This window comes from Acinonyx jubatus, chromosome B2 (genome assembly GCF_027475565.1).
Source record: "Acinonyx jubatus isolate Ajub_Pintada_27869175 chromosome B2, VMU_Ajub_asm_v1.0, whole genome shotgun sequence".
In the NCBI taxonomy this organism is placed as follows: domain Eukaryota; kingdom Metazoa; phylum Chordata; class Mammalia; order Carnivora; family Felidae; genus Acinonyx; species Acinonyx jubatus.
In genome coordinates, this window is record NC_069385.1 from 26,624,777 (window position 1) to 26,637,460 (window position 12,684).

Here is a 12,684-nt window from a genome sequence, read left to right on the forward strand (position 1 = left end):
TACAATGACTTCCCGGTGTTATTAGAATAAAACCCTGTAGCTACATCACACTTAGTGGTGAAATATTAATGCCTTCCCCCTAACATAAGAACAAACCAAGAATGTTCACTCTCATTCCTTCAATTTAACAGGCGCCGGAGATCCTAGCCATTTCAACAAGACAGGAAAAAAAGTAACTAGTATACATATTGGAAAGGAAGCAGTAAAACTGTCTCAATTCATGTATGTGGAATCCACAAAACCGCTTAAAAACAAGGAATCTGCAAAACAACCATTTAAATTGTTGAACTAATTAGTATAAAATGGTTGATGATTTTCTTTTATCTTTTTTTAAAGTTAATTTAATTGTTTTGAGAGGGACAGAGACACCACAAGTGGGGGAGGGGCAGAGAGAGGGAGACAGAGAATCCCAAGCAGGCTCTGCGCAGTCAGTGAAGGAAATCGTGAGATCGTGACCCGAGCCAAAACCAAGAGTCAGATGCTTAACTGAGCCACCCGGGAGCCTCTGATTCTCTTTTATCTTTTTAATGTTTATAGGATCTATAGCAACATTACCTTTTTCATTCCTGATATTGACAATTTTCTCTTCTTTTTTCTTGTTTATTCTTGCCAGGAGTTTATAAATTCAATTTTTTTTTAACAGCTTTTGTTTTCATAAATTTTCTCTCTTCATTTTTTATTTTATTGATGTCAGCTCCTCATCATTTCTTTACTTCTACTTACTTTGGGTGTAATTTGAGTTTGTTTCTAGTTTCTTAAGGTGGAAATTTAGATAGTTAATTTGAATCCTTTTTTTTCTTTTCTGAGGTAAGAATTTAAATGATATATTTTCCTCTAAGCTGTACTTGAGCTGCATCTCAGCCATTTAGATGTGTTGTATTTTCATTGTCACTCAATTTGAAATATTCTAATTTCCCTTGTGTTTTCTTTTTTGACCACATGTTTTTTATAAGTGAGTTAACTTCCAAATAGTTTTGGATTTTCTAGATAAATATTTTTGGGTTTTCTAGATATTTTATATTTTTTAATCTCAAATTTTATTGCATTGTTGTTAAAACTTATACTTAATTAGATTTTAACAATTCCAAAATGTATTGAGTCTTATTTTTTGGACCAGGAAATTATGTATCTTGGTGAAAGTTATTTTGCTCATAAAAAAAACTCATCTATTGGGAAGTTGTTGGCTTTAATTTCCTATAAATATTAGGTCAAGGTGGTTTAGAAGATTGCTCAGTTCTATATTCTCACTGATTTTTTTTGTTTAGTTGTTCTATTATAATTTACTCAGTTTTGTTTTATGTAATTTGAAACTCTATTATTTGGTACATACCTATTTATTATTTTATGACTTCATGATGAAGGGATCCTTTTCTCCTTATATAATGTCCCTCTCTGTCTTTCTAGTAACATTCCTCATCTTGAAGTCCATTTTGTCTGATATTAATATTGCCATCCTACTTTTATATACTTAGCATTTATATCCTATCCTTTTACTTTTAACCAATCAGAATCTTTATATTTACAGTGTATCCTTTGTGGTCAGTATACAGTTAGATCTTGTTTTGTTTTTTCTTTTTAAAGCTCATTTAACCACCACTGCCTTTTATTTGAAGGTTTAGTCCACTTATATTTAATATAATTATTGATATGGTTGAATCCAGGTCTTAATTTTATTTGTTTTTTGCTTTTCCCATTTGTTTTATGAAAATTTATTCTTCCTCTCCTGTCTTGGTTTGAGATAATAAATTGTTTTGTATTCCATTTCAATTCCTTTATTGACTTTTTAGGATATCTCTTGCATTATGCAATTGAGTTGTTGTTAGCAAGTACAATACGCATCGTTGACATTTCATAGTCTATTTAGAGTGAATATTCATATAAAATTAAAGAACAGTGCAATGGTATAGTTCTTGACATCCTTAAGCTTTGGTCATGATACCACATCTACTTATGTTATAAGCCCCATAATACATTGGTTTTGCTTTAAACAGTCATATGTCTGTAAAATAACTTTAAAATTTTACATTTTCCCACACAATACCATTTCCTGCTTGTACATCCAACCTTCCATCTGTTATCAATTTCCTTAGCCTGAAGAATTTGTTTCAGCCTTTCTTCACTGGAGGTCTTCTGACAACAAATTTTATCACTCTCTTTTTATGTGAAAATGTCTTATTTCACCCTAATGTTTGTAGTACTATTATGACCTGCATTAATCAATTTTAATAATTATCATCTTGTAGCCAGTCTGGTTTCTGCTATATCATCATCTTTCCTTCCTCCTCCTCCACCTCCTCCTCCTCTTTTTTTTCCTCCTCTCTCCCTCCTCCTCCTGTTTCTTCCTCCCTCACTCCCATTTTATTTTAAAGCCAGCCTAAAACATCGGGTCACTGCACTCATCTCACCCACATAGATGTGTTATATTATCATCATCATTCCATTTGAAATATTCTCATTTCTCTTGGGATTTCTTCTTTGATATTTCTGTGTGCCTTACTAAACAATAGGGGCATTTTTAAAAAGCATATACTATAATACCATCATCATGCCTAAACAAATTCAATAAGAATTTTTTTTTTAACATTTATTTTTGAGAGAGAGAGATGGACCACAAGCAGGAGAGGAGCAGAGAAGGAGCGAGACATAGAATCCAAAGCAGGCTCCAGGCTCTGAGCTGTCAGCACAGAACCCAATGTGGGGCTCGAACCCATGAAACGCGAGATCATGACCTGAGCCGAGGTTGGATGCTTAACTGACTGAGTCACCTAGGTGCCCCTCAACAATAATTTCTTAATGTGATATCTATTTTTAAAAAGTTTATAAAAATATAGCATACATCAAGAACACTTCTTACATTACTCTGTGTGCCACCTAAGCACAAATGGATCTTGAATGAATAAAAAACCTGGGGGCTATGTAGGCCTTAGACCAAAGAGATGTTTTATGGTTCATGAAAGATGCATTGCTGGCCCTGTAGCCACCAATTATAAAAAAAAAAGAGATACTTAATTCCTAATTGCCCTCTCTGGATATTGGCCATAAACATCTGTTATAATCCCAAGCCACCAAATAGGTCATCATATGTGAATAAGAATCACTAGAACAAGAAAGTTTGGAAGCAACCCAAGGATTAGCAAATGGAAGTCTTCCCTGGAACCCCTAATCTCCTCCAATCTCAGTGAAATTACAGATGTTTGTGACCAATCTCATAGCTGATTGGAAAATTTGGCAATGGAACTCACCAGAACTCTTTTATCTCAAGCCATGGGGACCATGGAACTATTTTTCACTGCTAAGTGGCTACTGCTACCCTGTTACCAGGTCCTATTGGACACAGATTAACTCACTGGAAGACAAATCTTGTCTCTGAACGGATCTCATTCTGCAATGTGTCTTCTCTGACTTTCTATGACCTTCTCTGAATGCATAGGCTAAATTCCCACAGGGTGGGTCAAGCCCCAGAAAGTTCCAATGTGAAATGAAAACACTATCTCCAATTAGGGACGAGAAAAGAACTTAGTTATCTTCATAAACAAGTTGCTGAAGACCCATGAGACCCAGAGACTGTCTTTATCATTAATTTACCCAAACTGCTTGCCTAACTGGAGCCTCATCTATAATCTTGGGAGAAGGGAAACTTGTATCTTGCAACTGAACACCAATAAATAATACATGTAGAAGGAATTAAGAAGTTAGAAAATGAGCACTTGGCAGCTATCACAGTAATAATTACATCAGATAAGAATCATCAATGGATTCTAAAACCAGTGGGTGAAAGTATGGTGAGGAACAGGGTACTTGCATAGATTCAAATACTTTTAAGTTAATTTAAAATTAATCACTCAAAGTCTTTTTAGTTACTTATTAATTAATAAGTACCAAAGACCTAATAATTAATCATCTTAACCAAGTGATGATAAGTCAACAGAATGAGCAACGGGGCAAATCGACATAGTATGCCCCATGTGATCCGCTGAGAACACAGCGTCACTTCTGTGTTATTCCTGCCAAGAACACATAACCTGAATGTGATCTTAAAGAAGTATCAGCCAATCACAGATTGAAGGTCATTCAACAAAGTAGGTCTGTATTTTTTTTTTTTATGTTTTATTTTATTTTTGAAGGAGAGAGAGACAGAGTGCAAGCAGGGAAGGGGCAGAGAGAGAGGGAGACACAGAATCTGAAGCAGGCTCCAGGCTCTGAGCTGTCAGCACAGAGCCCCACGTGGGGCTCAAACCAATGAACCGTGAGATCACGACCTGAGCCGAAGTTGGATGCTTAACCAACTGAGCCACCCAGGTGCCCAAGTAGGTCTGTACTCTTGAAAGTGTTAAGTAATAAAAGACAAGAAAGAACTGAGGAACTGCTCCCCATCAAAGGTGGATATAGAGAAGTGAAAACCAAATACAACAGGACCCTGGATTGGATTCTGGACTGAGAAGGAAAGGACGTTGTTGGAACAATCAGGAGTATTCAAATGGAATCTGTGGATTAGACCATAGTACTGTATCAGTGCTGATGTCTTGATATTGGAGGATGTACTTTGATTTTTCAGCAGAATGTCCTGTTTGTTTGTTTGTTTGTTTGTTTTGAAAACACATACTGAGATGCTTAGCTTTAGTGGGGCATCATGTTTGCAACATATTCTCAAATAATTCAGCATAATAAGGTGAAATGGTAAAATGTTAACCATTAAGGAATCCAGGTGAAAAGTATAAAGGAATTATTTGCACAAGTTTTTGCAATTTTTCTATAAGTTAAAAATTATTGCAAAATAAAAAGGTTTTTTGATTTCTGTTTTTAAAGAAGAGGCTGCCTACATCATTTGCAAGGTTTAATGATTGCCTATTATGTTGGGTGTTTCTACTCCTCTGGCTTTATCTGAGGCCACTGCTCATTCTTGATCCCTGTCCATGCAGCTTTGTCACAACCTAAGACAAAACAGTGGTTCAAAATGAACCTAATGGTGGGGCGCCTGGATGGGTCAGTCGGTTAAGTGTCCGACTCTTGGTTTCGGCTCAGGTCATGATCTTACAGCTCATGAGTTCAAGCCCCACATCAGCTCCATGCTAATAGTGTGGAGACTGCTTGGGATTTTCTCTCCCTTGCTTTCTGTCTGCCTTTTACCTGCTTGTGCTCTCTCTCTCTCTAAATGGATAAATAAACTTTAAAATCATTAAAAAGAAAGAAGTAAATAGATAGAGGGATAGAGAGATGGATAAAATGAACATATTGGCATACCAGTCTGGGGAGTGCGTGCGTGTGTGCACGTGCACGTGTGTGTGTGTGTGTGTGTATAAGCAGGAGAGCAAAGGATGGAATTGTGCATGTACTGGCAGCATATCGTATCCACAGATAAAAGTGTCATGAGGGCTCCTCTCATTGTTGAGAGATTAACATTCAAGCCCAATGAGGCAGTGAGGACACCAGGAACAGCTAATCCCCGGGGATCGCTGATCTGAGTCCTCACTGTCCCAGACAGGCTTCACAATCCTTTCACTGGTTCTTGGAGGACAGTATGCTCTCACTTAGAATTATAAAGCAGATCAATAAAATAAGGTGCAAAACAGAAATGTTCTCAGCCTCCTTTTCAAAGACAGGCCTCAGTATCTTGAGTTTTTGTTCCCACCCCCTTCCCACCGCACACCGTCTACTGTTCCATCCCAGCCAAGCAAAGGAGAAGAACTGAATCTGAGTTACTGTTTATTTATTTATCATTTTATTTTTTTAAGTTTATTTATTTTGAGAGAGCAAGTGGGAGGGGCACAGAGAGAGGAGGCATGAGAGAGAATCTCAAGCTGATCATGCAGAGCCTGACATGATCAGGCTTGATCTCATGAACCATGAGATCATGACCTGGGCCAGAATCAAGAGTCAGATGCTTAACCAACTGAGCCATCCAGGTATCCCAAAATATTTTCTTTCTTTTTTCTTCTTTTTTTTAAATGTTTTATTTTATTTTTGAGTGAGAGAGAGCGGGGGGGGGGGGGTGTGGGCAGGGGAATGGGAACAGAGGATCTGAAGCAGGGTTCATGCTAACAGCAGAGAGCCTGATGCGTTGCTCAAATCAAACTCACGAAACTTGAGGTCATAACCTGAGCCACCCAGGTGCCCCCAAAAGATTTTATTTTTAAGCAATCTCTATAACCAGCACGGGGCCCGAACTTACAACCCCGACATACACTTCACTGACTGAGCCAGCAAGGCACCCCAAGGATCTGAGTTACTTTTTAAAGCGGACCTCACTTATACATGTTTTACATTTGTTCGTAGCAAGCACTGCTACAAGGACACATTCAAGTATAATGAATCTTAAGCAAGAAAAAAGGAAAATGCTTCAGTCACATAAAAAGAAGAAAAAAAAAATCAGTACCCAAGCAGCAGAACTAGGGTAGTTTGTGGTAATGACATCGTGGCTCATTGCATTTTAGTTAATGTTGCAAAGTAAGAAATCCGTGAAGAGAAATAACAACATGTAAAGAGACAATGAACAAAATGTGCTTTGCTCCTTTATTGTGACAAGGATATCTTCATTTAAATAATTCATGACACTACTTTGCCGTGTGCTACTGAATGTACAATGTGTACTTTGCAAAAATAACAAGGCTTAGTAATACGGAACTTGAATCTAATTCTCAGCTCTTAAATTTCTGATAAGAAGGAGAAAGAAGCGGCCCAAACTGCGATGAAAACCACTGAGAGGACAGCTTGCAGCGGTGGCCTGGAGAGGGGAAGTCACATTGGCAGAGGTCCCTGCTTTCTTGCTTCCCGGGCAGTACCCTGGAGTCTTGACTGGTGGCTTTACCACCACTTTATGGCACGGCCAGGGTCTGGATTAGGTGGGCTTCCACAACGGATGCCAGGGTCACACAGAATAATGATTAGGTTTGGGGAATAAAGGGAGGGGAGAAGTCTTCTGCGAATGAGAGAACAAAGCTGGGTGTGGAGAAAGCGATAAGGAAGGGTGACTGAAGAGTTTAAAATCTTTTTAGATTTTAAAATTGGGGCGCCTGGGTGGCTCAGTCGGTTAAGTGTCTGACTCTTGATTTTGGCTCAGGCCCTGTCTCGCAGTTTGTGAGTTCGAGCCCCACATTGGGCTCTGTGCTGTCAGTACGGATTGGGATTCTCTCTTTCTCCCTGTGGCTCTGCCCCTCCCCCGCTCGCTCTCTCTGTCTCTCAGAAATAAATAAACTTAAAAAAAATTTTTTTAAAGATTTTAAAATAGTTTGTCTATGCTGATTCATAGCTACATGGAGGCACATAAGCATAAAAAATTAGGTTATCTCTGGGTGGGGGGATTCTGGGTGATTTTCCTCTTTTTGCCTACTCACGTGTTCCAGTGCTTCTACAAAAGCCTGGAATTACTACTGAAGAGATAAAGAAGGCCCCAGGCTTCCACACAGGTGGTCCCTACCAAGTGGAACACTCGTTCTCCTAGTCTTTGCTTGTCTAGCCTCCTACGTATCCTTCAGACTCCAGCCTAAATGTCAGATCCTCAGGGGAAGGCTGTCCAGATCCCCTGGACCCACTGAGGTCTCCTTACTTTTCCTTTGCTACTGAGCACGGTCGGAGCTATTTATCTGATATCCGGGGGGGCTGGTCAAGCCTGCTTGGGAAATAAAGGAGAATGCATGTACACAGACTTCTCATTGTTATCAAAGTGCAGTACGACCTTCCATGTATGATACATACGGTATAACTTGTGGCCAGTGAAGCAATATGGTGCTGGGGAAGGAGCAAGAAAGTGTACCTGGAACTAGCATGGCGGGTCTAAGTTATGTGGCTGGTGGGAAGCCATTTTTCGCAACAATATTGGTGACCATGTAAGGTAATGGCAGTGAAATTTTAGGGTGATATTTCTGGGGTGCTGACAGAATCCCCCCACCTCCCCAACAGGCTGACCATTCCTGCTGCCCACATCCTTGCCTGTCGGAGGAGGCTCCTGCCGCTCACAGAGCACTCCCCCCTCAATGTCATCTCCTGTCCTCTGCTGAAACCTGTATCCTTTACACTTGATGTGCACTATAATGTAATCTAAGCATGGTTTTTGTGTTTCCGTTCCTGCTGACCCTCAAACTCCATCCATTTTGGGGCTCATTCACTATTGAAAGTCTTTCTCTTCCACTGCACCTCAAGCCTCAAGGAAGAAGGCATGGTGTTTGTCTTGTTTGCTGCTATGCCCCCAGCACTTGGTATGGTGCTTCTGACTTGGCAGGGGCTGAGAAAACACGTGTAAGTTAGAATAAGGAATGAAAAAAATAATAAAAATAGAAAATCACTACTTGTATTAACTTCCTGTTCATTATAACAATTACTGCTGACTTAACTGGCCTAGAGAGGTGCAAATGTATGTTCTCAGAGTTCCAGAGGTCAGAAGTCTGAAATCAGTTTCACTGGGCTCCAGTCAAGGTGCTGCCAGGGCTGACCCCCTCTGGAGGCTCGGAGGGGAGAATCTGTTCCCTTATCCCTTTCGCGTTCTAGAAGTGGCCGGCCTTCCTTGGCTCGTGGCCGCTTCTCAAAGCACAGCATTGTCACATGTCTCCATCTCTCCCACTGCTTCTGGCATGACATTGTCTGTCGGGCCTCTTGCCTCCCTTTTAAGGACGATTGTGATTACGTTGAGGCCCGATCACGCAGGATAACCTCCCCACCTCAACATCCTTCATCACATCTGCAAACTGCCTTTGCCCCATCACGTAACATCCACGAGTTCCAGGGTGAGGGTGTGGACATACTTGGAGGCCACTATTCAGTCTGCCACATTGCTCTAACTTCTGAAACATGGAAAACACTCCAAAATATTTGTGCTGGTGCTACATTGCACTCTCGGATATCCGGTGAGGGGCAGGGACATCCCCTTGTCCTGAAATAGGACATATTTTATTCTACTAAAATATGAACTTCAGAGGGCAGGAATGTTTTACACTCTGCTTAGTGTTGAATCCCGGGCACCCAGAGTTGTGTTTGGCACATGGTAGGCATTCAGTAAATAATTGTTGAATGCTGGATGAAGAGACAGCATTCTTCCGACACCCATCATTTACTTCCCCTTCTTCCGGTAAAATAACTTCAGTTTCTATAGGGTGATCCATGTGGTTCTGTAGAAGCCCATTCCATCCCTGGCTCCAAAATGCATATGAATAAAGGCTAATTCCATTTATTTGGGTCAATCTCCTGGCCACAGCAACTGGCAAAAGTAGGCATGGACCTATGCTAGTCCAAGCAGAGTAAAGCTCAAACAAAGAAATTATTTTTATGTCCATTCACAACGGAGGAAACCTCATAATGAAGCCAGGACTGCCAAAGGCAGAGCTGAAGAGCAGAAAGAATCAAGTCACTGGTTTTATTACTGAACCTCTGAATTGAGCTTCAACTGCAGCCAAACCTACTCCGATTTTTTCAATTATATGAGAGGGAAATATTTCCTTTATTACTCGTGTCAAGTTTGGGGGTTACTCACAACGAAACATTCGAAACCCACGAAGCAGCAGTGCCAGGGAAAGATGAAAAAGGCATCTAGAGAACCCGAACAGATCATTCTGTTTCGTTGGGAATAGAAGGAACGGGGTACTCATGCATCCTGCGTTCCTGCCTCTGAGGAAGAGTGGACTCTTGGGGCCATCAGGTCACCCTTGGCTGTGCGCCACAGCACTCTGGGAATGGAGTCAATACTGCTTCCTCGGCCCCATCCCCGCGTGTTGAGCCAAAATCTCCACGGATGGGGTTCAGAGTCTGTTTTTACAAACTCCAAGTGACCCTATGGGCCCAGCCCTTCTCAGCATCCGGGAATTTGACTTCCCAGTAGCAGCAGATCCCGGGGCTCGTGTCAAGCCGAGTACAAAGCACTGGGTGTGTGTAGTGCGGTCTTAGGAGGAGGTGGAACTCCTTTTGGAGGCCCTGAGCTCATGAAGTTCTGAGACCTGCATGGGAATCTAATTGGCTCTCTCCCACGTGTAAAGAGCGTCAGTTGAGCTTTCGATGCATTTTGTTTTTCTAAAGGTAGCTGGTTCACAGCTAAATTCTGGAGGGTTGATATGACCAGAGAAGGGACGACTGGATAAATGGATCATTATGGGCCATATTAAACCTATTTATCTTCCTTTCACTTAAGCAATAAGGAAAATCAGGGCAGCTCCAGGGTTAGTGAATTCAAGGACTCAATGAGGTCATCAAAGGTCAGAATCTTCCATATTTTCACTTTGCCTCCTCAGTAGTTTGCTTTGGTCCTTAGGCTCATTCCCTGAGGTGATTTCTGAATGACTAACAAAGTGAGTGATTATCCTCACACAACAGGAACCACAGATGGAAAGGGCGTGTCCCTTCCTCAAGCCCCCATTTAAAGTCCCTTTGAGAGCTAAGAAAACTCTTCCAGAAGCTCTCCAGCAGCCACTCGCCATGTGTCCTTAGGCAGAATTAGTGTCTACGTGCCCTTTTGTAATCCAGACGCCACCAAGGGGGTGGAATCATCGTGAACCTGTCCAAGCCTGACTCACCCTTGGTGGGGCAGGGTGACAAGCCACCTTTGAAATACATAATGCCCGGGGAGAAGGGCCTCTGTCAGGAATATGGAGAAGAAACAGGCAATGGTGATGGCACGCGGGTAATCAACAGTGTCTGGCCCACTAAACAGGCACCAAAGAAAGAAAACATCTATGTAGCTGCCCAGGCGTCTGATCTACCCAACCTTTACGGGTTGCCCCTTTAGTTCAGAGTTCTTACTTGTCTCTGTCCTTGCTCCCCTCTATACTTGAGATCTGACTACAGGTATTTCTTAAAGGGGTAAATGTGGTTTTAATATCTGGTAATATAACTCTTACTCCTTTTTTCCTTTATATTTATGCTTTTCTTAACTGTTGGTATCCACTTTCTTTAAGTTTTATTTCTTTATTTTGAGAGAGAGCATGCGCATGTGAGCTGGGGAGGAGTAGAGAGAGAGAGAGAGAGAGAGAGAGAGACAGACAGACAGACAGGAAATCTCAAGCAGGTTCCCCACTGTCTCTGCAGAGCCTGACACGGGGCTCAGTCCCATGAACCCTGACATCATGACCTGAGCTGAAATCAACAGTCAGACACTTAACTGACTGAGCCACCCAGGCGCCCCTGTCACTATCCGTTTTATTTTCTGGATTCGCTTTAGAATCAGTTTCTCGAGGTCCATAAGAATATCCTATTTGGGAATTTGCACTAGGACTGACCTGAACTTTAAGACTAATTTCAAGACAATGGGCATCTTTAAACATGGCACATCTTCTTCTCAGTTTTTGTTTTTAACTGTCCTTTAACACAAGTTTATAATTTCCTGCCCAAGGGTCTTGCACTTACTGTTTCAGTTTTATGCAACAGAGGAAGGGAAGCTGAGCTAAGAGAAGGCAGTGGGGGTGGGGGAAGTAGGGGGGGCAGGCAGGCAGGCCCCACGGCCTGGGTGACATTGTTTGAATCCAAGGATCTCTCCCGGCCTGAAGCTAGACCAAACTTAAGTCAAGGCATTCCCATTTCTTCTGAAGCTGGTTTGAATTCCATTTCTGTTATTTGCACCTGAAAGCATTCTAACCATGACATCAAAAGAATACACCGGGAGAACAGGAGGAAAGATGACAAACATCCACTGAATGCTTACTGTGCACTTGGGGTTTTCTTCTTCTGTTCCTAAGACCTGCTAGCCTACTTAGGGCTCGTGTGCAGCCACCTCTATGCTTACTCTGCCGTAACCCTCCTGGACATTTCCTAAACAGATTCTTCAATACAGAACAGAGACAAATGTTCTCTTAAAACGTTTCTCCATTTTCCTATGATGTATCTGGGAATTTCACTCCCCCTACACAGAAGTAATAAGATTCTTGGTAGCTGTGGAAGCTAGTATCATGTGCCTTATAAATGGCTGGTAGCGTTAATTATCAGGGCTGCGGCATTTGGGAAATTGTGCAATGAACGACTTCAGGAGGTGCCATTAACACAGATGACAGTGTGAAACAGCACCCCCGGAGTTGTGTGACATGCCACCCTTGGGTATTATTACTGTGCATAATTCCTTCTGGAATTATTTTATAGGAGTCTTGAGTTAATTCAATAGTGAAAAGTCTTGAGCGAAGCAAAGTATTAGTAGTCGCCCATACTTGAGAACTTGGAATATCTTGAAAAGTTCCTTCCTCCCAGGGAGCTAGCAAATGAAAAAGTTGTTCTGATCATTTTTTTGCTATTCTTGTAATTAGGAGTGTTTAGGATCTCTTCATTCAGCAAGCATTTACCCAGTGGCTGCTGTGTACCTAGTATTGTTCTCAGTGTTAGGGACACAGAGAGTCACCAGAAAAAGTTCTTGCCCTCACAGAGCTACAGTCTAGTGGAGGGGACACACAGTAAGTAAGCAAGTACTGTATATAACATAATGTCAGGTGGTGCTAAGTGGTGTAAAGACAAGTTAAACCTTTTAAAGTGTGGCACCACCAGAGAAGAGTGGTACCACTTACAAAATGGGAAGTGAGAATTTCAAGCGCACAGGCTTTGCCTAGCATAAGCCAATGACCTTCCCACCATCCACTCTCCCTCTGTCCCCATCCCCACCCAATAAAACCCAAGGGTTTTCCTTCTTAGCTTCATCCACTTCTAAAAACTGCCCCAGTGACAAATGATGGTCATCCATGACCATGTGATCTATGTGAAAGGACGGGAGCATGTCCAAAACCTGGG

General features: G+C 41.5%; 1 protein-coding gene across 17 annotated transcripts in view; it reads right to left on the reverse strand.

The window, feature by feature from the left end:
- The window catches only part of ECT2L (epithelial cell transforming 2 like), an 81,672-nt gene that overhangs the window by 48,748 nt on the left and 20,240 nt on the right, over positions 1-12,684 (reverse strand). The gene's annotated exons all lie outside the window — the stretch shown is intronic.